General features: G+C 39.6%; 1 protein-coding gene across 1 annotated transcript in view; it reads right to left on the reverse strand.

Moving 5' to 3' along the window:
- The window catches only part of EPS8L3 (EPS8 like 3), a 289,801-nt gene that overhangs the window by 147,453 nt on the left and 116,065 nt on the right, over positions 1-26,283 (reverse strand). The gene's annotated exons all lie outside the window — the stretch shown is intronic.

Below are 26,283 nucleotides of genomic sequence, written 5' to 3' on the forward strand. Positions count from 1 at the left end.
TGCAATCAGCCAATAGGATTGAACTTCAATCCTATTGGCTGATCCAATCAGCCAATAGGATTGAGCTCGCATTCTACTGACTGTTCTATTGGTTAATAAATTTAGTATAGTGGCGGCGACGTTTGGGGGCGGAAGATTAGGGGTTAATAAATGTAGGTAGGTGGCGGTGATGTTAGGGACTTCAGATTAAGGGTTAATAATATTTAACTAGTGTTTGCGAAGCAGGATTGCGGCGGTTTGGGGTTAATATGTTTATTATAGTGGCGGCGACATTGGGGGCGGCAGATTAGGGGTTCATAAGTGTAGGTAGGTTGCGGCGACATTGGGGGCAGGAGATTAGGGGTTAATAAGTATAATGCAGGTTTCGGCGATGTTGGGGGCAGCAGATTAGGGGTTAATAAGTATAATGTAGGTGTTGGTGATGTTGGGGACGGCAGTTTAGCGGTAAATAAATATAATGTAGGTGTCGGCGATGTCGGGGTCAGCATATTAGGGGTTAATAAGTGTAAGATTAGGGGTGTTTAGACTGGGGGTTCATGTTAGGGTGTTAGGTGTAAACATAAATTTAGTTTCCCCATAGGAATCAATGGGGCTGCGTTACGGAGCTTTACGCTGCTTTATTGCAGGTGTTAGACTTTTTTTTAGCCATCTCTCCCCATTGATGTCTATGGGGAAATCGTGCACAAGCTCGTACAACCAGCTCACCGCTGACTTAAGCAGCGATGGTATTGGAGTGTGGTATGGAGCTCAATTTTGCTCTACGCTCACTTCTTGCCTTTTAACGTCGGGTTTCTGAAAACCTGTAATACCAGCGCTGTAGGTAAGTAAGCGGTGACAATAACGTGCAAGTTAGCACCGCACCCCTCATAACGCAAAACTCGTAATCTAGCCGCAAGTATGCAGTATACAGCATATAAACATAGTGCACTCTAATAAATAAATAAAAGCAAATAATACAAACATAGAGGGTATATAACATATTAATCACGGTGAACGCCCTATCACTCATATTTCTCTAAAAGACATAGGTTCCTACACTATTATATAAATTCTTCTATAATTTTCTTAGTAAAACAATCTCAGTTAAATAAAGGGTCAATAGAGACATCCAAGGAGAATCATCCAGCAGTCAATACAGTATAAAATTAGCCCCTCACAGAGATATATTGCATTAACAAGAAGTATATCTCACCAACTAATTACATGTAATAATGTGGTGGTGAAATGTAGTAGTCTATTTTAAATAAGATAAATGAGAAAAGAGATAAATTAATTAAAGAGAATATCATTCCCAGTAATTAATAATGTTGTTCTCTGAGTTGTAGCCCATAGGTACTTGGGTTTTAAGTTTAAAAATCCAATAAACCTATTGTCTCCTTAGGATATTAAGTTTGTCACCTCTTCTTGAGGGCTTATTGGTTTGCTCAATGGCATTCCATTTAAAGGTCTTGAGATTCTGATTGTGTTTTTCAATGAAATATTTTGCTAGAGCTGAGTATACATTTTTCCACAGAGGGCAATATATAGAACGCAGAGGGCAATATATAGGAATGACAACCAGAGATGTAAGGACACATGTCCTACATAGAAAACCCCCCCAAAAAAAACCCAAGTACCTATGGGCTACAACTCAGAGCACAACATTATTAATTACTGGGAATGATATTCTCTTTAATTAATTTATCTCTTTTCTCATTTATCTTATTTAAAATAGACGACTGCATTTCACCATCACATTATTACATGCAATTAGGTGGTGAGATATACTTCTTGTTAGTGCAATATATCTCTGTTTGTGAGTGGCTAATTTTGTACTGCATTGACTGCTAGATGGTTCTCCTTGGAATGTCTCTATTGGCCCTTTATTTAACTGAGATTATTTTACTAAGAAAATTATAGAAGAATTTATATAATAGTGTAGGAACCTATGTCTATTAGAGAAATATGAGTGATAGGGCGTTCACCATGATTAATATGTTATACCCTCTATGTTTGGATTATTTGCTTTTATTTATTAGAGTGCACTGTGTTTATATGCTGTATACTGCATACTTGGTTATTTAGCGCACCTGTATCTTGGATACTAAATCTACATCTCCTTCAGATACCATCTATTATAGGAATATGTATTCATGAAATAATTATACCTTTTGAATTTATTATGATATTTTGAATTAGTGATACTTGATAAGTTAACACTAATTAAATATTCAGAATTGTGTGTATTTTCTTTTTTTTTTTAAAAACCCACGCACAATGCCTTTGTGGGTTAATTGATGCTTTAATGTCTAAGATATCGTATCCAATCTATTGCATGCATCTGACATGTATGCACCAGCAGAATATGCGCTATGTTTTAAGTTTCCATATACTCCTCACTCTGTTTATCATCATTGAGTATTTGCCTTAAACCTTTGATAAGATCATTGTATAACTCCTACATATGTAACTTGGAGTATCGTACCTATAATGTTGCTATTGCTATTGTTTATATAACTGGAGAGATCAGTACATATTTGTTTCAATACAAGGTAAACAGTTGTAACAATACCCATGATTTAAATATGCTATATATGTAATATATTTAATATAAGCATAGCACTCCATTGTTATACAATAATATAAGGAACAAAATGTATAGATTTCATGAGATTATGTAATAACCGTGACTGTCTTATATGTATGTGTTTACTGTTCCAATGACACCAGTAGTATATTTAAACCTTGACCCGGTAGCATTAAACCATGGTCTATGATTACGGCACGATATCTGGATCCAAAACGCGTCAGACCCTTTGCTACTTTCTTTTATTTTATAAATTTTTTAATAAAGATACTTTTTAGCCTTCCTGGTTGCATCCCTTTTTTTCTTGATACTTTCCCAAACACGGAGGAGCTTGTACCTGCAACCGGAAGGACATTGTGACGTGCAGTAGGAGCGAGGCTCTACGCAGCTGATCTGTGAACCGCTTGTTACCTGAAAGGAATGAGGTTTTTGTTGGTGAATTGTTGCGGATCCTGGAGCTGTGGTTGGGGAACTGGACCTGTGGTAAGAGGCAGAGCAGTGGAGCAAGTTTGCAACTACTGGGGATTTCGAATATGGCTCAAGAAGGATCGAAGAATCAGCCGGATTACAGAGTGAGTCATTTAGGTTTAAGTTGACCGTGACCCCTGTTTGGCGTATTACATTTATTGTGTCAGCATTTATTGTACTCTCAGCTTTTTGCTGTATTTTCACTGTCTGTATGCATGCTAACCTGCCTGCTCTCTTACCCGCATTACATACCACTTTAGCCCTCCGCTTTACTAAGCCAGCTTTCTGCAGCCTTACCGCATACTGCTACTAACATTCCTATATGATTATTGTTACTGTATTGGAGGACACCCGCTTTTGATTCTTGCTGTAACTTTTATTACAAGCATTTTTGCTATTACATGTATATTGCAAAAACGATTGTATTCAAAAACAGAATTTATGCTTACCTGATAAATTACTTTCTCCAACGGTGTGTCCGGTCCACGGTGTCATCCTTACTTGTGGGATATTCTCTTCCCCAACAGGAAATGGCAAAGAGTCCCAGCAAAGCTGGTCACATGATCCCTCCTAGGCTCCGCCCACCCCAGTCATTCGACCGACGGACAGGAGGAAATATATATAGGAGAAACCATATGATACCGTGGTGACTGTAGTTAGAGAAAATAATTCATCAGACCTGATTAAAAAACCAGGGCGGGCCGTGGACCGGACACACCGTTGGAGAAAGTAATTTATCAGGTAAGCATAAATTCTGTTTTCTCCAACATTGGTGTGTCCGGTCCACGGCGTCATCCTTACTTGTGGGAACCAATACCAAAGCTTTAGGACACGGATGAAGGGAGGGAGCAAATCAGGTCACCTAAATGGAAGGCACCACGGCTTGCAAAACCTTTCTCCCAAAAATAGCCTCCGAAGAAGCAAAAGTATCAAATTTGTAAAATTTGGCAAAAGTGTGCAGTGAAGACCAAGTCGCTGCCTTACATATCTGGTCAACAGAAGCCTCGTTCTTGAAGGCCCATGTGGAAGCCACAGCCCTAGTGGAGTGAGCTGTGATTCTTTCAGGAGGCTGCCGTCCGGCAGTCTCATAAGCCAATCGGATAATGCTTTTAAGCCAAAAGGAAAGAGAGGTAGAAGTCGCTTTTTGACCTCTCCTTTTACCAGAATAAACAACAAACAAGGAAGATGTTTGTCTGAAATCTTTAGTAGCCTCTAAATAGAATTTTAGAGCACGGACTACGTCCAAATTGTGTAACAAACGTTCCTTCTTTGTAACTGGATTCGGACACAAAGAAGGTACAACTATCTCCTGGTTAATATTTTTGTTGGAAACAACGGAAGAAAACCAGGCTTAGTACGCAAAACCACCTTATCTGCATGGAACACCAGATAGGGCGGAGAACACTGCAGAGCAGATAACTCTGAAACTCTTCTAGCAGAAGAAATTGCAACCAAAAACAAAACTTTCCAAGATAATAACTTAATATCTACGGAATGTAAGGGTTCAAACGGAACCCCTTGAAGAACTGAAAGAACTAGATTTAGACTCCAGGGAGGAGTCAAAGGTCTGTAAACAGGCTTGATCCTAACCAGAGCCTGAACAAATGCTTGAACATCTGGCACAGCTGCCAGTCTTTTGTGTAGTAAGACAGATAAAGCAGAGATCTGTCCCTTTAGAGAACTTGCAGATAATCCTTTCTCCAAACCTTCTTGTAGAAAGGATAGAATCTTAGGAATTTTTATCTTGTTCCATGGGAATCCTTTAGATTCACACCAACAGATATATTTTTTCCATATTTTATGGTAAATTTTTCTAGTTACAGGCTTTCTAGCCTGAATCAGAGTATCTATTACAGAATCTGAAAACCCACGCTTTGATAAAATCAAGCGTTCAATCTCCAAGCCGTCAGTTGGAGGGAAACCAGATTCGGATGTTCGAATGGACCCTGAACAAGAAGGTCCTGTCTCAAAGGTAGCTTCCATGGTGGAGCCGATGACATATTCACCAGGTCTGCATACCAAGTCCTGCATGGCCACGCAGGAGCTATCAAGACCACCGAGGCCCTCTCCTGATTGATCCTGGCTACCAGCCTGGGGATGAGAGGAAACGGTGGGAATACATAAGCTATGTTGAAGGTCCAAGGTGCTACTAGTGCATCTACTAGAGTCGCCTTGGGATCCCTGGATCTGGACCCGTAGCAAGGAACCTTGAAGTTCTGATGAGACGCCATCAGATCCATGTCTGGAATGCCCCATAATTGAGTTATTTGGGCAAAGATTTCCGGATGGAGTTCCCACTCCCCCGGATGGAATGTCTGACGACTCAGAAAATCCGCTTCCCAATTTTCCACTCCTGGGATGTGGATCGCAGACAAGTGGCAGGAGTGATCCTCCGCCCATTGAATTATCTTGGTCACTTCTTTCATCGCCAGGGAACTCCTTGTTCCCCCCTGATGATTGATATATGCAACGGTCGTCATGTTGTCTGACTGAAACCTTATGAATTTGGCCTTTGCTAGTTGAGGCCAAGCTCTGAGAGCATTGAATATCGCTCTCAGTTCCAGAATGTTTATCGGGAGAAGAGACTCTTCCCGAGACCATAGACCCTGAGCTTTCAGGGATTCCCAGACCGCGCCCCAGCCCACTAGGCTGGCGTCGGTCGTGACAATGACCCACTCTGGTCTGCGGAAGCTCATTCCCTGTGACAGATTGTCCAGGGTCAGCCACCAACGGAGTGAATCTCTGGTCTTTTGATCTACTTGAATCGTTGGAGACAAGTCTGTATAATCCCCATTCCACTGTCTGAGCATGCACAGTTGTAATGGTCTTAGATGAATTCGTGCAAAAGGAACTATGTCCATTGTTGCAACCATCAATCCTATTACTTCCATGCACTGCGCTATGGAAGGACGAGGAACAGAATGAAGTACTTGACAAGAGCTTAGAAGTTTTGATTTTCTGACCTCTGTCAGAAAAATCCTCATTTCTAAGGAATCTATTATTGTTCCCAAGAAGGGAACTCTTGTTGACGGGGACAGAGAACTTTTTTCTTTGTTCACCTTCCATCCGTGAGATCTGAGAAAGGCTAGGACGATGTCCGTATGAGCCTTTGCTTTTGACAGGGACGACGCTTGAATCAGGATGTCGTCCAAGTAAGGTACTACTGCAATGCCCCTTGGTCTTAGAACCGCTAGAAGGGACCCTAGTACCTTTGTGAAAATCCTTGGAGCAGTGGCTAATCCGAATGGAAGTGCCACAAACTGGTAATGCTTGTCCAGAAAAGCGAACCTTAGGAACTGATGATGTTCCTTGTGGATAGGAATATGTAGGTACACATCCTTTAAATCCACGGTAGTCATAAATTGATTTTCCTGGATAGTAGGTAGGATCGTTCGAATAGTTTCCATTTTGAACGATGGTACCTTGAGAAATTTGTTTAGGATCTTTAGATCCAAAATTGGTCTGAATGTTCCCTCTTTTTTGGGAACTATGAACAGATTGGAATAAAATCCCATTCCTTGTTCTCTTATTGGAACTGGATGTATCACTCCCATCTTTAACAGGTCTTCTACACAATGTAAGAATGCCTGTCTCTTTATTTGGTTTGAAGATAATTGAGACCTGTGGAACCTTCCCCTTGGGGGTAGTTCCTTGAATTCCAGGAGATAACCTTGAGAAACTATTTCTAGCGCCCAAGGATCCTGAACATCTCTTGCCCAAGCCTGAGCAAAGAGAGAAAGTCTGCCCCCCACTAGATCCGGTCCCGGATCGGGGGCTATCCCTTCATGCTGTTTTGGTAGCAGTGGTAGGCTTCTTGGCCTGCTTACCCTTGTTCCAGTCTTGCATTGGTTTCCAGGCTGGTTTGGGTTGTGAAGTATTACCCTCTTGCTTAGAGGATACAGAATTAGAGACTGGTCCGTTTCTGCGAAAGGGACGAAAATTAGGCTTATTTTTAGCCTTAAAAGACCTATCCTGTGGGAGGGCGTGGCCCTTTCCCCCAGTGATGTCTGAAATAATCTCTTTCAAATCAGGTCCAAATAATGTTTTACCTTTGAAAGGAATGTTAAGCAATTTTGTCTTGGAAGACACATCCGCTGACCAAGACTTTAGCCAAAGCGCTCTGCGCGCCACGATAGCAAACCCTGAATTTTTCACCGCTAATCTAGCTAATTGCAAAGCGGCATCTAAAACAAAAGAGTTAGCCAATTTAAGCGCTTGAACTCTGTCCATAACCTCCTCATACGAAGATTCTTTACTGAGCGATTTTTCTAGTTCCTCGAACCAGAAACACGCTGCCGTAGTGACAGGAACAATGCATGAAATTGGTTGTAGAAGGTAACCTTGCTGTACAAAAATCTTTTTAAGCAAACCCTCTAATTTCTTATCCATAGGATCTTTGAAAGCACAACTATCTTCGATAGGAATAGTAGTGCGTTTGTTTAGAGTAGAAACCGCCCCCTCGACCTTGGGGACTGTCTGCCATAAGTCCTTTCTGGGGTCGACTATAGGAAATAATTTCTTAAATATAGGGGGGGGGAACAAAAGGTATGCCGGGCCTTTCCCACTCTTTATTTACTATGTCCGCCACCCGCTTGGGTATAGGAAAAGCGTCAGGGGGGAACCGGAACCTCTAGGAACTTGTCCATCTTACATAATTTCTCTGGAATGACCAAATTGTCACAATCACCCAGAGTAGATAACACCTCCTTAAGCAGTGCGCGGAGATGTTCTAATTTAAATTTAAATGTCACAACATCAGGTTCAGCTTGATGAGAAATTTTTCCTGAATCTGAAATTTCTCCATCAGACAAAACCTCCCTCATGGCCCCTTGAGATTGGTGTGAGAGTATGTCAGAACAGTTATCATCAGCGTCCTCTTGCTCTTCAGTGTTTAAAACAGAGCAATCGCGCTTTCTCTGATAAGTAGGCATTTTGGATAAAAGATTTGCTATGGAGTTATCCATTACAGCCGTTAATTGTTGCATGGTAATAAGTATTGGCGCACTAGATGTACTAGGGGCCTCCTGTGTGGGCATAACTGGTGTAGACACAGTAGGGGATGATGTAGTATCATGTTTACTCCCCTCATTTGAGGAATCATCTTGGGCAATATCATTATCTGTGGCATTACTGTCCTTACTTTGTTTGGACACTATGGCACAATTATCACATAAATTTAAATGGGGAGACACATTGGCTTTCATACATATAGAACATAGCTTATCTGATGGTACAGACATGTTAAACAGGCTTAAACTTGTCAACAAAGCACAAAAAACGTTTTAAAATAAAACCGTTACTGTCACTTTAAATTTCAAACTTAAAACACTTTATTACTGAATATGTGAAAAAGTATGAAGGAATTGTTCAAAATTCACCAAAATTTCACCACAGTGTCTTAAAGCATTAAAAGTATTGCACACCAAATTTCAGAGCTTTAACCCTTAAATTAACGGAACCGGAGCCGTTTTTACATTTAACCCCTATACAGTCCCAGCTATATGCTTTGCTGAGACCCAACCAAGCCCAGAGGGGAATACGATACCAAATGACGCCTTCTATAAGCTTTTTCAGTGATTCTTAGCTCCTGACACATGCATCTGCATGCCTTGCTCTCCAAAAACAACTGCGCATTAATGGCGCGAAAATGAGGCTCTGTCTATAACTAGAAAGGCCCCCATCTGAAAAAGGTGTTCAACACAGTGCCTGCCGTTTTTCTAAACGTTCCCCAAGATTATAATACCAATAATTAGTTAGAATCTGCATAATATGCCTAGTAAAGCAATCGTTTTAGCCCAGAAAAATGTCTACCAGTTTTTAAGCCCTTTTTGAAGCCCTTTATTCTTTTATGTTTAACTAAGAAAATGGCTTACCGGTCCCCATGAGGGGAAATGACAGCCTTCCAGCATTACATGGTCTTGTTAGAAATATGGCTAGTCATACCTTAAGCAGAAAAGTCTGCTAACTGTTTCCCCCAACTGAAGTTACTTCATCTCAACAGTCCTGTGTGGAAACAGCAATCGATTTTAGTTACTGTCTGCTAAAATCATCTTCCTCTTACAAACAGAAATCTTCATCCTTTTCTGTTTCAGAGTAAATAGTACATACCAGCACTATTTTAAAATAACAAACACTTGATAGAAGAATAAAACTACATTTAAACACCAAAAAACTCTTAACCATCTCCGTGGAGATGTTGCCTGTGCAACGGCAAAGAGAATGACTGGGGTGGGCGGAGCCTAGGAGGGATCATGTGACCAGCTTTGCTGGGACTCTTTGCCATTTCCTGTTGGGGAAGAGAATATCCCACAAGTAAGGATGACGCTGTGGACCGGACACACCAATGTTGGAGAAAGTGGAATGTACCCATGTGCATTCCAGTTTTGAATGGAATGTCCCTTTAAATAAGAGATGCATTATCCTATAAGTATGTGTCTATACTAAATATAAAAACAAAACTATCTCCATTTTAACTGACACCAGGGCAGGTTTACAGAAAGGGAGAGTAAAGTCTGGTGTGAAAAGTCAATACAGGTATCCCTCAGTTTACGCCGGGGTTAGGTTCCAGAAGGAATGGTTGTAAATCGAAACCGTTGTAAATTGAATCCCATTTTATAATGTAAGTCAATGGGAAGTGAAGGAGCTAGGTTCCAGGCCCCTCTCAAAATTCTCATGAGTAACACCTAATACATTATTTTTAAAGCTTTGAAATGAAGACTTTAAATGCTAAACAGCATTATAAACCTAATAAAATAATCACACAACACTGAATATATAATTAAACTAAGTTAAATTAACAAAAACATTTGCTAAACAGCATTATAAACCTAATAAAATAATCACACAACACAGACTTCACTTGCATTTTTCTGCAAACAGTTCTTTCTATTTCAGCTTGCTTGGCTTTGCTCCACCTACTGGCTGTTTTAATAAATGCACTGCTTCTCAATGATTTTCAATAGCAGTCACATGACTGGATAAAAGGTTGTTATTCTGAAACTTTTAGCACAGTTAACACTTGAGCGGGACCGTTAATTAGCGCTCCACTTGTAATCTGGCCCAATGTAGCCAACCAAAGCTGTAAAATTTAAAGAAATGTTAATGGGACATTAAACTACTAGGTACAACTACAATAGCATGGTTACTACTCACTATACTGTTATTTTCCCTCCTGTACCTGCAGCTCTCTTTAAAGCCAGGTCTAATTGGTAAAGCTCTGTATCTTTATACTGGGTACCGCCATCTTGGCATTAATATATTATTGCATCTTGTGGCAGAAGCAGTGAGTTTTCACAGACCAGTGGTGTTACCAACTTTTTGACAGCTGTACCTTGTTCTTTGAATCAGCTAATACAATAGAAAGCAGAAGAGTTGCTTTTTGTCAGATATTTTTTTTACACAATTTAAAAGAGTTATAGCAAATATAAAAAAGCTTTCAGGAATAATTTAGAGGAATTCAGTCACTAATCTGTCAATGTTCACCGCTTCTGTCACATGGTACAATAATACATAGTAAATGTAGTAGATGAGGTTGAAAAAAAGACAGAAGTCCATCGAGTTCATTCTATACAAATCTTTATATACTTACTGTAAAAGCTCTAATTGAGCTCAAATTAATCCATTAAAAAGGTGACCCATTTAACACAAGCAATCAAATCTCTGAATTCTGTTTCTAGACAGAAATGTATGTAAACTATTTTTAATGTATCTAATGTATTTGCATTTACAACCTCGTCAGGTAATAAGTTCCATAATTTTATTGCTCTTACAGTGAAAAAAAATGTATATGGGCCTTGAATATATTTATATAAAGTAATCATGTCACCTCTTAAGCTCCTTTTTTTCTAGAGAAAACAGACCAGTTTAACTAGGATCTCCTCATAGCTTAAATTCTCCATTCCCCATTTAATTTTATTTTTGTGACCCTTCTCTGCAATGTTTAATTATTTTTTAGATTGGTCCCCAGAACTGCACTCCATACTCAAGGTGAGGTCTTACCATGGATTTATATAGTGATAGAATTATGCTTTCCTCCATTGAATCAATGGCTCTTTTAATAAATGCTAGTATCTTATTAGCCTTAGAAGCAGCTGCCCTGCATTGTGCACCCATCTTTAGCTTGATCTATGAGTACTCCCAAATCCCTTTTCCTCTAAATGCTAAGTTTAGTTTAAGTTTAAGGTTTCCTGCTTATTTTTACTTCCAAAATGTAGAACCTTGCATTTTCCAGTATTGCATCTCATATTCAATTTACCTGCCCATTCATCAGATTTTTGTAGATACCCTTGTAAAGCAATTTCACCCTGCACTGAACTAATGACCTTACTCAACTTTATATCATCTGCAAAAATAAAATGTGTTTTTTAATTTTTGGTCAAGTCAATAATAAAAATATTAAAAAGAACAGGGCCCAGTACTGATCCCTGGTGGACCATTGATCCATTTACTACTACTCATTGCTCCCTGTCTTTTATCCATTTTTGTATCCAAAAGGTATTATTTTCAGCTATTCCTAGTCCCTTAATGTTGTACATTAATCTCTCATGTGGCACTGTATAAAATGTCTTTGCAAAATCTAAGTATATCACATCAACTGATTCCCTTTTTTATCTATATTTTACTTACTTCCTCATAGAATCAAATTAGATGAGTTTGGCATTATCCATATCTCATAGACCATGCTGATTTTAACTCATAGGGCTTGATTTATCAAGTGTCGAGGGGACATGATTCGCTATAGCGAATCATGTCCGCTGGCCATCGCTAAATGTGGACGGCATACGCTTTATCATTGCATACAAATGACACTAGATATGCTTGTGCAATGCTGCCTCCTGCTCACTGGCGGCCAATCGGCCACTAGCAGTGGCTGTTAATCATCCTGTGAATTCAATCCGCCACCTTTTAGGTGGCAGAGAGGTTAAGGAGCAGCAGTCTTATGAACGACGGGCCTGAAACGACGGACCTCCAAAGCAGTATCTTCTGCTTGATAAATAGAGCCCATAATCTTGTTTACACAAATATACTCATCAATATAATTCATTCAAGTATCTTCCCCACTATCAATGAGCTTTATTTACCTTAATATTGTCCATTTTTTTCCTTATATCCTCCAGAGATAACCTAGATCATTATATGGGCTTTTATGTTCTAGTTTGTTTCAAAGTATCTCCCATTGGTTCCTCTCTTGTGTATACTTAAGAAATGAACCAGTTTAGTACCTCAGCCTTCTCCCTGTCACTGTTAATCATGCTACCCTTCACACATTTTAAAGTACCTATATTCTCCTTTTTAGATTTTTTTGCCATTTATATACTTAAAGAACCTTTTAGGGTTTGAATTAGAATCCTTTGCCATTAGTCTTTATTTGTCAATTTTGGCTAATTTGATTGCTTTTTTCCATGCTTTGTTACATTCCATATATATCTGGAATGTTGAGTCTGTACTATTTTCTTTGAATAGTTTAAATTTCCTACAATTTCTCTTAACACATGTTTATTTAGCCACATTGGCTTGGATTTATTTATTCTACTTTTATAACCATGTGGTATGTGTTGATATGTATATAGGTAAATTCCAAGATCGTGGCAACCAGTGTTAAGATGAAAAACTTCACTTACCAGCACTTTTGTTTATAGAGTCAAAATCAGATAATGGCTTTGAAGAGTTCTGCACACACAGGAGGCACATTAAGTTATACTTAGCCTCATGAAATCAAGAATATTCCATCCGGTATTAAAAGGTATTGGTTAAAATGTATGAAAAAAACCATTTTGACAGGTCCAATATATATATATATATACATATATATATATAGCCAGAAGCCCAGCACTCGAGCCAATTAGGTGTAATCAAAACCCAGGTGCATTCCTCAAGTCCAAAATATATATATATATATATCTTCTCATAGAAGGGCACTCACAGGATTTAAAAGTTAATCAATATTTATTTCCAATTCACGATAAAAATAGATCAAATGTCGACGTTTCGGCCCTGCATTGGGCCTTTCTCAAGACAATATGTTAGTAGCCATAAAAGGTCAAGGCTTCACAGCGGCATTTCAGCCATTCTCCCATATAGCAGGCCTTATCAGCCAATCTGAATATATATATATATATATATATATATATATATATATATATATATATATATATATAGCTTGCCCTATACTTTATATGGAATTTTCAAAATGGTAGTAGCATGCTAATTGTTCTTGTATTATGATTTTTATATAAGTGTTGCATGAACACGATCAGTTCTTATTTAGCTTTTGAAAGCCTAATATTTTTATTGCTTGCTCTTGTGCATTCAAAAACACCTCAACCTTTAACATCACTAAAAATAATGTTGAGTTTTATTGATTGTTTATTAAAAAAAAGGTGCTAAACTCACCCTGTCTATGCTGCGGCAGCTCGCTAAAGTCAGAGCCTCCAGCCGCCCAGGGCACATCGCTCTTCTGCCAATGAGGTGACGTTTCCACCTCTAAACCAATAGCTAGCATACAGAACACTATCAGATATTGGTTTAGAGGTGGAAATATCACCTCATTGAAGAAGATCGCTGGGCAGACAGAGGCTGTGACTTTAGCGAGCTGCCGCGGCACAGACATAGTGAGTTCAGCACCCTTTTTTTTAATAAATGATCAATTAAACTCAACTTTATTTTTAGTGATGGTAAATCCTAGCATTTTTTAAATGCTTAGATTTACCATCCCTTTAAACAGTCCACACTAATATAAGCAAAAAATAAAAAATGTTAAAAAAGTAAAATAAATTAAAAAAAAAATTCTTTACACTGGCACTCCAGTCTTGTGAATTCTGCCTTATTTGTGCTATGGTAGGTGAAAAATCCTGATTACACCCACAAGTAATTTGTTTGTGTGTCCCAGTGGCAGTTCCAGAAACCTTATTATTGGGGGTTGCAAACACTCCTGGGTTTAGTTGTGTTATACAGGTGGGGACAGGGTGGATGGAGGCATAGTTACCGGTGTTCCATGGGGGAGGGGCCTACCTAAAATAAATAAAGGTGCAAAATAGAAGATTGTCCCCTCTACTTAGAACAGCCGCTAGGGTCTCTAACATTGGCGGAATTAATGAACAGAGGACCCTGGTGCAAAAAAATAAATCAAAGTAATAGTAACAATCAATATATAACTAAAGAGAAGGATATTTATTTATTCTACAAAAAACACAATTTATGCTTACCTGATAAATTCCTTTCTTCTGTAGTGTGATCAGTCCACGGGTCATCATTACTTGTGGGATATTATCTGCTCCCCTACAGGAAGTGCAAGAGGATTCACCCAGCAGAGTTGCTATATAGCTCCTCCCCTCTACGTCACCTCCAGTCATTCGACCAAGGACCAACGAGAAAGGAGAAGCCAAGGGTGTAGTGGTGACTGAAGTATAATTTAAAAAATATTTACCTGCCTTAAAAAACAGGGCGGGCCGTGGACTGATCACACTACAGAAGAAAGGAATTTATCAGGTAAGCATAAATTATGTTTTCTTCTGTTAAGTGTGATCAGTCCACGGGTCATCATTACTTGTGGGATACCAATACCAAAGCAAAAGTACACGGATGACGGGAGGGATAGGCAGGCTCTTTATACAGAAGGAACCACTGCCTGAAGAACCTTTCTCCCAAAAATAGCCTCCGAGGAAGCAAAAGTGTCAAATTTGTAAAATTTGGAAAAAGTATGAAGCGAAGACCAAGTTGCAGCCTTGCAAATCTGTTCAACAGAGGCCTCATTCTTAAAGGCCCAAGTGGAAGCCACAGCTCTAGTGGAATGAGCTGTAATTCTTTCAGGAGGCTGCTGTCCAGCAGTCTCATAAGCTAAACGAATTATGCTACGAAGCCAAAAAGAGAGAGAGGTAGCAGAAGCTTTTTGACCTCTCCTCTGACCAGAGTAAACGACAAACAGGGAAGACGTTTGTCGAAAATCTTTAGTTGCCTGTAAATAAAATTTAAGGGCACGAACTACATCCAGATTGTGCAAAAGACGTTCCTTCCTCGAAGAAGGATTTGGGCACAAGGATGGAACAACAATCTCCTGATTGATATTCCTGTTAGTGACTACCTTAGGTAAGAACCCAGGTTTAGTACGCAGAACTACCTTATCCGAGTGAAAAATCAAATAAGGAGAATCACAATGTAAGGCTGATAACTCAGAGACTCTTCGAGCCGAGGAAATAGCCATTAAAAATAGAACTTTCCAAGATAACAACTTTATAACAATGGAATGAAGGGGTTCAAACGGAACACCCTGTAAAACGTTAAGAACAAGGTTTAAACTCCATGGTGGAGCCACAGCTTTAAACACAGGTTTAATCCTGGCCAAAGCCTGACAAAAAGCCTGAACGTCTGGAACTTCTGACAGACGCTTGTGTAACAGAATGGACAGAGCTGAGATCTGTCCCTTTAAGGAACTAGCGGATAACCCCTTTTCTAAACCTTCTTGTAGAAAAGACAATATCCTAGGAATCCTAACCTTACTCCAAGAGTAACCTTTGGATTCGCACCAATATAGGTATTTACGCCATATTTTATGGTAAATCTTTCTGGTAACAGGCTTCCTAGCCTGTATTAAGGTATCAATAACTGACTCAGAAAAACCACGCTTTGATAAGATCAAGCGTTCAATTTCCAAGCAGTCAGCTTCAGAGAAGTTAGATTTTGATGTTGAATCAGAAGGTCCTGTTTCAGAGGTAACGACCAAGGTGGACAGAATGACATGTCCACCAGATCTGTATACCAAGTCCTGCGTGGCCATGCAGGCGCTATTAGAATCACTGATGCTTTCTCCTGTTTGATTCTGGCAATCAATCGAGGAAGCATCGGGAAAGGTGGAAACACATAAGCCATCCTGAAGGTCCATGGTGCTGTCAAGGCATCTATCAGGACCGCTCCCGGATCCCTGGATCTGGACCCGTAGCGCGGAAGCTTGGCGTTCTGTCGAGACGCCATGAGATCTATCTCTGGTTTGCCCCAACGTCGAAGTATTTGGGCAAAGACCTCTGGATGAAGTTCCCACTCCCCCGGATGAAAAGTCTGACGACTTAAGAAATCCGCCTCCCAGTTCTCCACTCCCGGGATGTGGATTGCAGACAGGTGGCAAGAGTGAGACTCTGCCCAGCGAATTATCTTCGATACTTCCATCATTGCTAGGGAGCTTCTTGTCCCTCCCTGATGGTTGATATAAGCTACAGTCGTGATGTTGTCCGACCGGAACCTGATGAACCCCCGAGTTGTTAACTGGGGTCAAGCCAGAAGAGCATTGAGGACTGCTCTCAATTCCAGAATGTTTATTGGAAGAAGACTCTCCTCCTGATTCCATAGTCCCTGAGCCTTCAGAGAATTCCAGACAGCGCCCCAACCTAGTAGGCTGGCGTCTGTTGTTACAATTGACCAGTCTGGCCTGCTGAATGGCATTCCCCTGGCCAGATGTGGCCGATAAAGCCACCCTAGAAGAGAATTTCTGGTCTCTTGATTCAGATTTAGAGTGGGGGACAAATCTGAGTAATCCCCATTCCACTGACTTAGCATGCACAGTTGCAGTGGTCTGAGATGTAGGCGTGCAAAAGGAACTATGTCCATTGCTGCTACCATTAGTCCGATTACCTCCATGCATTGAGCTACTGACGGGTGTTGAATAGAATGAAGGACACGGCATGCACTTTGAAGTTTTGTTAACCTGTCCTCTGTTAGGTAAATCTTCATTTCTACAGAATCTATCAGAGTCCCCAGGAAGGGAACTCTTGTGAGTGGAAAGAGAGAACTTTTCTTTTCGTTCACTTTCCATCCATGCGACCTTAGAAATGCCAGTACTATCTCTGTATGAGATTTGGCAGTTTGAAGGCTTGAAGCTTGTATCAGTATGTCGTCTAAGTACGGAGCTACTGAAATTCCTTGCGGTCTTAGTACCGCCAGAAGAGTGCCCAGAACCTTTGTGAAGATTCTTGGAGCCGTAGCCAGTCCGAATGGAAGAGCTACAAACTGGTAATGCCTGTCTAAAAAGGCAAACCTTAGATACCGGTAATGGCTTTTGTGAATCGGTATGTGAAGGTAAGCATCCTTTAAATCCACTGTGGTCATGTACTGACCCTCTTGGATCATGGGCAAAAATGTTCGAATAGTTTCCATCTTGAACGATGGAACTCTTAGGAATTTGTTTAGGATCTTTAAATCCAAGATTGGCCTGAAGGTTCCCTCTTTTTTGGGAACTACAAACAGATTTGAGTAAAACCCTTGTCCTAGTTCCAACCGCGGAACTGGATGGATCACTCCCATTAATAAAAGATCTTGTACGCGGCGTAGAAACGCTTCCTTCTTTGTTAGGTTTGTTGACAACCTTGACAGATGAAATCTCCCTCTTGGGGGAGAGGATTTGAAGTCCAGAAGGTATCCCTGAGATATGATCTCTAACGCCCAGGGATCCTGAACATCTCTTGCCCAAGCCTGGGCGAAGAGGGAAAGTCTACCCCCCACTAGATCCGGTCCCGGATCGGGGGCCCTCAATTCATGCTGTCTTAGGGGCAGCAGCAGGTTTTCTGGCCTGTTTGCCCCTGTTCCAGGACTGGTTAGGTTTCCAGCCTTGTCTGTAGCGAGCAACAGCTCCTTCCTGCTTTGGTGCAGAGGAAGTTGATGCTGCTCCTGCTTTGAAATTATGAAAGGAACGAAAATTGGACTGTCTAGCCTTGGCTTTGGCCTTGTCCTGAGGCAGGGCATGACCTTTACCTCCTGTAATGTCAGCAATAATCTCTTTCAAGCCGGGCCCGAATAAGGTCTGCCCTTTGAAAGGAATATTAAGCAATTTAGATTTAGACGTAACATCAGCTGACCAGGATTTCAGCCACAGAGCTCTGCGTGCCTGAATGGCGAATCCTGAATTTTTAGCCGCAAGTTTAGTTAAATGTACTACGGCATCTGAAATAAATGAATTAGCTAACTTAAGGAATTTAAGTTTGTGTGTGATGTCATCTAGTGTGGATGATTGAAGTGTCTCTTCCAGAGACTCAAACCAAAATGCTGCTGCAGCCGTGACAGGCGCAATACATGCAAGAGGTTGCAATATAAACCCTTGTTGAACAAACATTTTCTTAAGGTAACCCTCTAATTTTTTATCCATTGGATCTGAAAAAGCACAGCTATCCTCCACTGGGATAGTGGTACGCTTAGCTAAAGTAGAAACTGCTCCCTCCACCTTAGGGACCATTTGCCATAAGTCCCGTGTGGCGGCGTCTATTGGAAACATCTTTCTGAATATAGGAGGGGGTGAGAAAGGCACACCGGGTCTATCCCACTCCTTAGTAACAATGTCAGTAAGTCTCTTAGGTATAGGAAAAACGTCAGTACTCGTCGGTACCGCAAAATATTTATCCAACCTACACATTTTCTCTGGGATTGCAACAGTGTTACAATCATTCAGAGCCGCTAATACCTCCCCTAGTAACACACGGAGGTTCTCAAGCTTAAATTTAAAATTTGAAATGTCTGAGTCCAGTTTATTTGGATCAGAACCGTCACCCACAGAATGAAGCTCTCCGTCTTCACGTTCTGCAAACTGTGACGCAGTATCAGACATGGCCCTTGCATTATCAGCGCACTCTGTTCTCACCCCAGAGTGATCACGTTTACCTCTTAGTTCTGGTAGTTTAGCCAAAACTTCAGTCATAACAGTAGCCATATCTTGTAATGTGATTTGTAATGGCCGCCCAGATGTACTCGGCGCTACAATATCACGCACCTCCTGAGCGGGAGATGCAGGTACTGACACGTGAGGCGAGTTAGTCGGCATAACTCTCCCCTCGTTGTTTGGTGAAATATGTTCAATTTGTACAGATTGACTGTTTTTTAAAATAGCATCAATACATTTAGTACATAAATTTCTATTGGGCTCCACTTTGGCATTAACACATATAGCACAGAGATATTCCTCTGAATCAGACATGTTTAACACACTAGCAAATAAACAGCAACTTGAAAATACTTTTCAAAGTAATTTACAAATAATATGAAAACGAACTGTGCCTTTAAGAAGCACAGAAAAAAATTATAACAGTTAAAATAATTAAGTTATAGCATCAATCTTTGTCAGAATATACAGTTTTAGCAAAGGATTGTTCCCCTCAGCAATTAAACAACACAACTTTAGCAAAGGTTTAATCCCATTAGCAAAGATAACAATTTCTGAAAGCAGGAAATAAATTACAGAATAAACGTTTTTATCTCAGTCAAACTATAATTCTCACAGCTCTGCTGACTGAAATATTTGATGCATAGTAAAAGCGCCCCTCCCCCACACACACAGCAGTGAGGGAGAACAGAAACTGACAGAAAAAACAGATTTAAGCAACTGCCAAGTGGAAAAATAGTGCCCAAACATTTATTCACTCAGTACCTCAGTAAATGAAAATGATTTTACATTCCAGCAAAAACATTAAACATAATCTCTAGTTATTAAACAGCTTTATGTCTTTCTTACAGTGTAATTCTAGTGAATTACCATTCTCCCAGAATACTGAAGTGTAAAGTATACATACATGACATTATATCGGTATGGCAGGATTTTCTCATCAATTCCATTGTCAGAAAATAAAAACTGCTACATACCTCTATGCAGATTCATCTGCCCGCTGTCCCCTGATCTGAAGTTTACCTCACTCCTCAGATGGCCGAGAAACAGCAATATGATCTTAACTACTCCGGCTAAAATCATAGCAAAACTCTGGTAGATTCTTCCTCAAACTCTGCCAGAGAGGTAATAACACACTCCGGTGTTATTTTAAAATAACAAACTTTTGATTGAAGATATAAAACTAAGTATAATCACCATAGTCCTCTCACACGACCTATCTAGTTGCTGGGTGCAAGAGAATGACTGGAGGTGACGTAGAGGGGAGGAGCTATATAGCAACTCTGCTGGGTGAATCCTCTTGCACTTCCTGTAGGGGAGCAGATAATATCCCACAAGTAATGATGACCCATGGACTGATCACACTTAACAGAAGAAATAGTACATTATGTTATTGTAGATGCATTTTAGCAATATAAATAAATATATTTATATTATATAATATCAATGGAATATGAATAAAAAACAAAATGTAACAATGGTGAAGTGAAGGACAGGTGACACCCGTTATCAGGTAATTGATTTAGAGCTGACAAAAGTGATAACAGATATGCATGTAAAGTCAAGTATTACTGCATAGTCTATGTATGCAATGCTTAAATCACAAATTTTTTTTTTGTTTCTAAAGGGGAATCTGACATAGTTAATAATTACCTACAATGCATCTAAAGTGCTTAGACACCTACCTGGTACCAGGTCAGGCACAGAACTATAGACACTGGGGATTCTAACACTGGGATCACTATAAGTACACAATGGTACAACATGCCCCAAGATATTTGTTTTCTTTTTAGTGCCTTATAACTGGGACCAACTAAGAAACATTATCCAAAACCAACTAGAATTTTAAGTAGCTAGAACAACACATATTTTTACCTACATAAGTGCCAGAGTGAATAGTGTGGCCTCTATGTTCCACTGTCCACAAGCAGTGGTGCGTGCTTCAGCTTTCCACTGCAAATGCCAAAGTAATTTTGTCTATTAGAGAGAGAACCCTCCCATGAAGGGTCCGCCCTTTGTAAAACATTTTCGGGATTCATCATCCATCAATCATGCTTACAAAAAAAAACCCCATAGCAAAGCACCAGACACTCACTGTGACCTCAGACTCATCCCATTTTGGGCTACACTAAATTTTGGGGGCAATTGGGGGACATTTTTTAAATTAACCAGAGGTCTGACCACTGGTTAATTTTTGGAGTTCTAATTGCTACACTTGTAATGGCTGGTTATTTATTGTTCCACTTGTAATCTAGGCCTTTATATTTTATATGGCAACTGCATATCATGCATGGTACTAAAAAAAAGCAATATGTGAAACTTACTTTATACATTATACACAGCATAATTTGCTTGCTACAAAAAAAGCACCATTTTTTATTTTATTTTCTGCTCCAAACCTCAATTTAGCTGCCCCCCCCCACCCAGTGCAGAGGCACAGACTGCACTGGCAGTAGTTCTGGACTGGTCTCTAAGACACCTTCTGTTCTATCCAGTATGACCACTTTCCCAAAACAATATATACATCTCTGAAATTGTTATGGTTATGCTTGTTTTTCTGATTTTCAAAAGATATAGTGTATTTTGCACCTCACACATCTATGGACGTTGATATCAGGAACGTCCACTATTGAATCTGTTGGAAATATATGTGACTCACTGTTCAATTAAATTCAAACACTTTCTCGCCTTTACAGTGGTGCACATTTATAGATCTAGGACATCTGTGACATTTTTCTTTGATGCATATGATAGAAACTAAAAACCCACACATTTGAAGCTTTATTACCTTTAGACCTACTCATCAGGTTTGTCATCGACTAAAGGTTAAAATGCTCTACATAATGAGATCTATCTAAAATAACAAATGACCTAGGGGCGCCTCATAGCATATCAAACAATTTAAATGATAAAGCAATATATTTGATGCTCCACAATTTCATGACACTCATTGCAAAGTATATTTCCAGTAGGCTGGGGCATCTGAGTTGCCCAGCAAACTCACTCTAAGGGGCCAAATAATCAAGCTCTGAAAAGAGCTAAAGACCGCTGCTCCATAACTTGTCAGCCTGCTCTGAGGCCACAGACAGAAATCAACCCAATCAAATACGATCGGGTTGATTGACACCCCCTGCTAGCTGCCGATTGGCCGCTAATCTGCAGGGGGCGGTATTGCTCAAGCTGTTCTGGTGAACTGCTTGTGCAATGATAAATGCCGACAGCGTATGCTGTCGGCATTTATTGATGTGCAGCGGACATGATACGCTAAGGGGGGTAGTTATCAAGCCGTCAACCTCAAATACGCTGGAATTCCGCAGCATATTTGTGGCGAGGCTGATTCGCCTTAGTTATCAAAGGCTAGAGACTGGCAAAAGTAGAATTTAGTGACGTAAGCTTTGATCCGCCGGACTCAGTCCGACACAGATCGATTCTTACGTCACTCCAGATGTTCCGCACACAAGTGCAGCACAATCTGACTACTTTTGCTAGTTATAAAAAAACTAGCAGGTACGCTCGGCACTTTTCCGGCCCAGCGTACCTGGTTTTCAATCCGCCGCCCTGGAGGCGGCGGATCCCATAGGAATCAATGGGAGTCTAACCATAGCGAAAATACAAGTTCGCTGCTGCCAGACATCCCATTGATTTCTATGGGAGATGTCTACACCTAACACCCTAACATGTACCCCGAGTCTAAACACCCCTAGGCTGTCCCCCCCTACACCGCTGCAACTAAATAAAGTTATTACCCCCTAAACCGCCGCTCCCGGAGCCCACCGCAAGCTATAATAAACTGATTAACCCCTAAACCGCCGCTCCCGGAGCCCACCACAAGCTACTCTATACATATTAACCCCTAAACCGCCGCTCCCTGACCCCGCCGCAACTATAATAAATGTATTAACCCCTAAACCGCCGCTCCCGGACACCGCCGCAACCTACATTATACCTAGTAACCCCTATCCTGCCCCCCCCCTATACCGCCGCCCTCTATAATAAAGTTATTAACCCCTATCCTGCCGATCCCGGACCTCGCCGCAACTAAATAAATAGTTTAACCCCTAAACCGCCGCTCCCGGACCCCGCCACAACCTATATTAAACTTATTAACCCCTAATCTGCCCCCCCCCTACCCCTATAATACATTTATTAACCCCTATCCTGCCCCCCCTACACCACCGCCACTGTAATAAATTTATTAACCCCTAAACCTAAGTCTAACCCTAACCCTAACACCCCCCTAACTTAAATATTAATTAAATAAATATTATTGATCCAATCAGCCAATCAGATTGAGCTCGCATTCTATTGGCTGTTCCGATCAGCCAATAGAATGCAAGCTCAATCTGATTGGCTGATTGGATCAGCCAATCGGATTGAACTTCAATCTGATTGGCTGATTCAATCAGCCAATCAGATTTTTCCTACCTTAATTCCGATTGGCTGATAGAATCCTATCAGCCAATCGGAATTGAAGGGACGCCATCTTGGATGACGTCCCTTAAAGGAGCCTTCATTCGTCGATAGTCCGTCGGGAAAGAAGGATGTTCCACGTTGGCGGGATGAAGATGGATCCTGAAGAAAGAACATTCTTCAGCGCCGCTTGGAAGATGACATCGCCAGGATGGAAGACTTCTTCAGCGCCGCTTGGAAGATGACATCGCCCGGATGGAAGACTTCTTCAGTGCCGCCTGGAGGATCACTTCATCGGATGGAAGACTTCTTCAGCGCCCCTTGGAGGATCACTTCTGCCGCTCCGGATCTCCTCTTCAGGTTCCATCGGTGGCTCGGCTGAGTGAAGACGACTCAAGGTAGGATGATCTTCAGGGGGGTAGTGTTAGGTTTTTTTAAGGGGGGTTTGGGTTAGATTAGGGGTATGTGGGTGGTGGGTTTTAATGTTGGGGGGGTTTGTATTTTTCTTTTACAGGCAAAAGAATAGTTTTCTTTGGGGCATGCCCCACAAAAGGCCCTTTTAAGGGCTGGTAAGGTAAAAGAGCTTTGAACTTTTTTAGTGTAGAATAGGGTAGGGAATTTTTTCATTTTGGGGGCTTTGTTATTTTATTAGGGGGCTTAGATTAGGTGTAATTAGCTTAAAATTGTTGTAATATTTTTTTAAATGTTTGTAACTTATTTTTTTTATTTTTTGTAACTTAGCTTTTTTTATTTTTTCTACTTTAGTTAGTTTATGTAATTGTATTTAATTGTAGTTATTTGTAGTTAATTTATTTTATTAATGTAATGATAGTTTAGTATTAGGTTTAATTGTAACTTAGGTTAGGATTTATTTTCCAGGTAATTTTGTATTTCTTTTAGCTAGGTAGTTATTAAATAGTTAATAACTATTTAATAACTATTCTAACTAGCTAAAATAAATACAAAGTTACCTGTAAAATAAATATAAATCCTAAAATAGCTACAATGTAATTATTAATTACATTGTAGCTATCTTAGGGTTTATTTTACAGTTAAGTATTTAGTTTTAAATAGGAATAATTTATTAAAGTATAGTGTAGTGTTAGGTGCAATTGTAACTTAGGTTAGTTTTTATTTTACAGGTAAATTTCTCTTTATTTTAGCTAGGTAGCTATTAAATAGTTAATAACTATTTAATAGCTATTGTACCTAGTTAAAATAAATTGAAAGTTACCTGTAAAATAAAAATAAATCCTAAGATAGCTACAATATAATTATTATTTATATTGTAGCTATATTAGGGTTTATTTTAAAGGTAAGTATTTAGTTTTAAATAGGATTAATTTAGTTAATAATAGAAATATTATTTAGATTTATTTAATTAATATTTAAGTTAGGGGGGGTGTTAGGGTTAGTGTTAGACTTAGGTTTAGGGGTTAATAAATTTATTACAGTGGCAGCGGTGTAGGGTGGGCAGGATAGGGGTTAATAAATGTATTATAGGTGGCGACAGTGTAGGGGGGCAGATTATGGGTTAATAAGTTTAATATAGGTTGCGGCGGGGTCCGGGAGCGGTGGTTTAGGGGTTAAACTATTTAGTTGCGGCGAGGTGCGGGATCAGCAGGATAGGGGTTAATAACTTTATTATAGAGGGCGGCGGTATAGGGGGGGCAGGATAGGGGTTACTAGGTATAATGTAGGTTGAGGCGGTGTCCGGGAGCGGCGGTTTAGGGGTTAATACATTTATAAGAGTTGCGGCGGGGTCTAGGAGCGGCGGTTTAGGGGTTACTAACTTTATTGAGTTGCGGGAGGCTCCGGGGGCGCCGGTACAGGGGGTAGAACAGTGTAGTTAGTGTGGGTGCTTAGTGACAGGCTAGCAATAAAGCTGTAAAAAAGCCGAAGAGCAGCGAGATCGGATGAGTGATAACTCTCACAGTCCGCTGCTCATCGCTCCGTACTTGGTGCGCGGCTTTTTGACAGATTTATTGATAACTTAGGCGAATTTTTTCAGGTCCACGGCGGCGAAGGTAGGCGAGCTTAGGCGGGCGTATTGGGCCGGCGAAGGCAGGAAAGTTGACACGTTGATAACTAGGCCTCAAGATCTTATCATGTCAGCTTGCATTTGATAAATATGCCCCTAAAAATTAACCCTCTAAATCATATGATGGCTCACAAAGGAATAGATGAGCCGTTTTTCTTACAAATATGTAAAAGTTACTATAACAGTGAGAGACTATTAAGATATGAAAACACTATTCCAAAGACTTCTATAACACTTTTTTTTAGCCTTAATTTGTCCTGTACATTTATTCAGGCAAAAAAACATATAACAAGAGGACAATTTATTTTTTAATATATATATTTGCATGATTAATTACACGTGTATTCAACTATGTACATTATCTTTCAATAACTAGCTCCTGATTATAACTTTGGATATATTCAAAAGACACACATTTATCCATTTAATATTCAGATAATATGTTTAGCTGGAATGGACAATGCCATTTTAATTTAAATCCATATATGTTGTATAAAATCTTCAAATCGTTACCTTTTCAACATTTTATGGATTTAATTCAATGAAAGTGCCAAATTGCAGTCACATTTGTGCATTTATTTAAAAGTATTTGAAGGGGAACGTTGCACACAAAATACATATTTGAACTTTTTATTTTTTTTTCCCTTTGCTTTCCAGTTTATCAATATTTAAAAGGACATAAAAATTTGAATCCCCATTTGAAGTTTAAATTATGCATAATTCATTTTTTTTTTCATGATTAACGATTTGTCCTGGTATGGGCAAATGTTTTGCAATATTCAAAAAAATTAAACGAATTTTAACACATTTGTTCGTTTCAAATTTTGAATGTTTTTACAACATTCTAACATTTGTTTAACGTAATAGTATTTCTAATGCTATCTTTAAATGTAATATTCAAATACAAATTTTCTAATAATTAGATTCAAATTATGCAATATTTGAATTCGAAAAACTTGAATCGATATATTTGTAATAATATTTCTAATGCTCTCTTTAAATTTAATATTTGAATTACGCAATATTTGAAATAGAAACATTTCAATCAACACATTTGTATATATTACATATCAATTTACTAAATTTCCTACCACATGAACTATTGAACATCTGAACAGTATTTGTTAAATGAAATGTTACATTTGAAATTTCTAATATGGATGT

Source organism: Bombina bombina, chromosome 3, assembly GCF_027579735.1.
Source record: "Bombina bombina isolate aBomBom1 chromosome 3, aBomBom1.pri, whole genome shotgun sequence".
Taxonomy (NCBI): domain Eukaryota; kingdom Metazoa; phylum Chordata; class Amphibia; order Anura; family Bombinatoridae; genus Bombina; species Bombina bombina.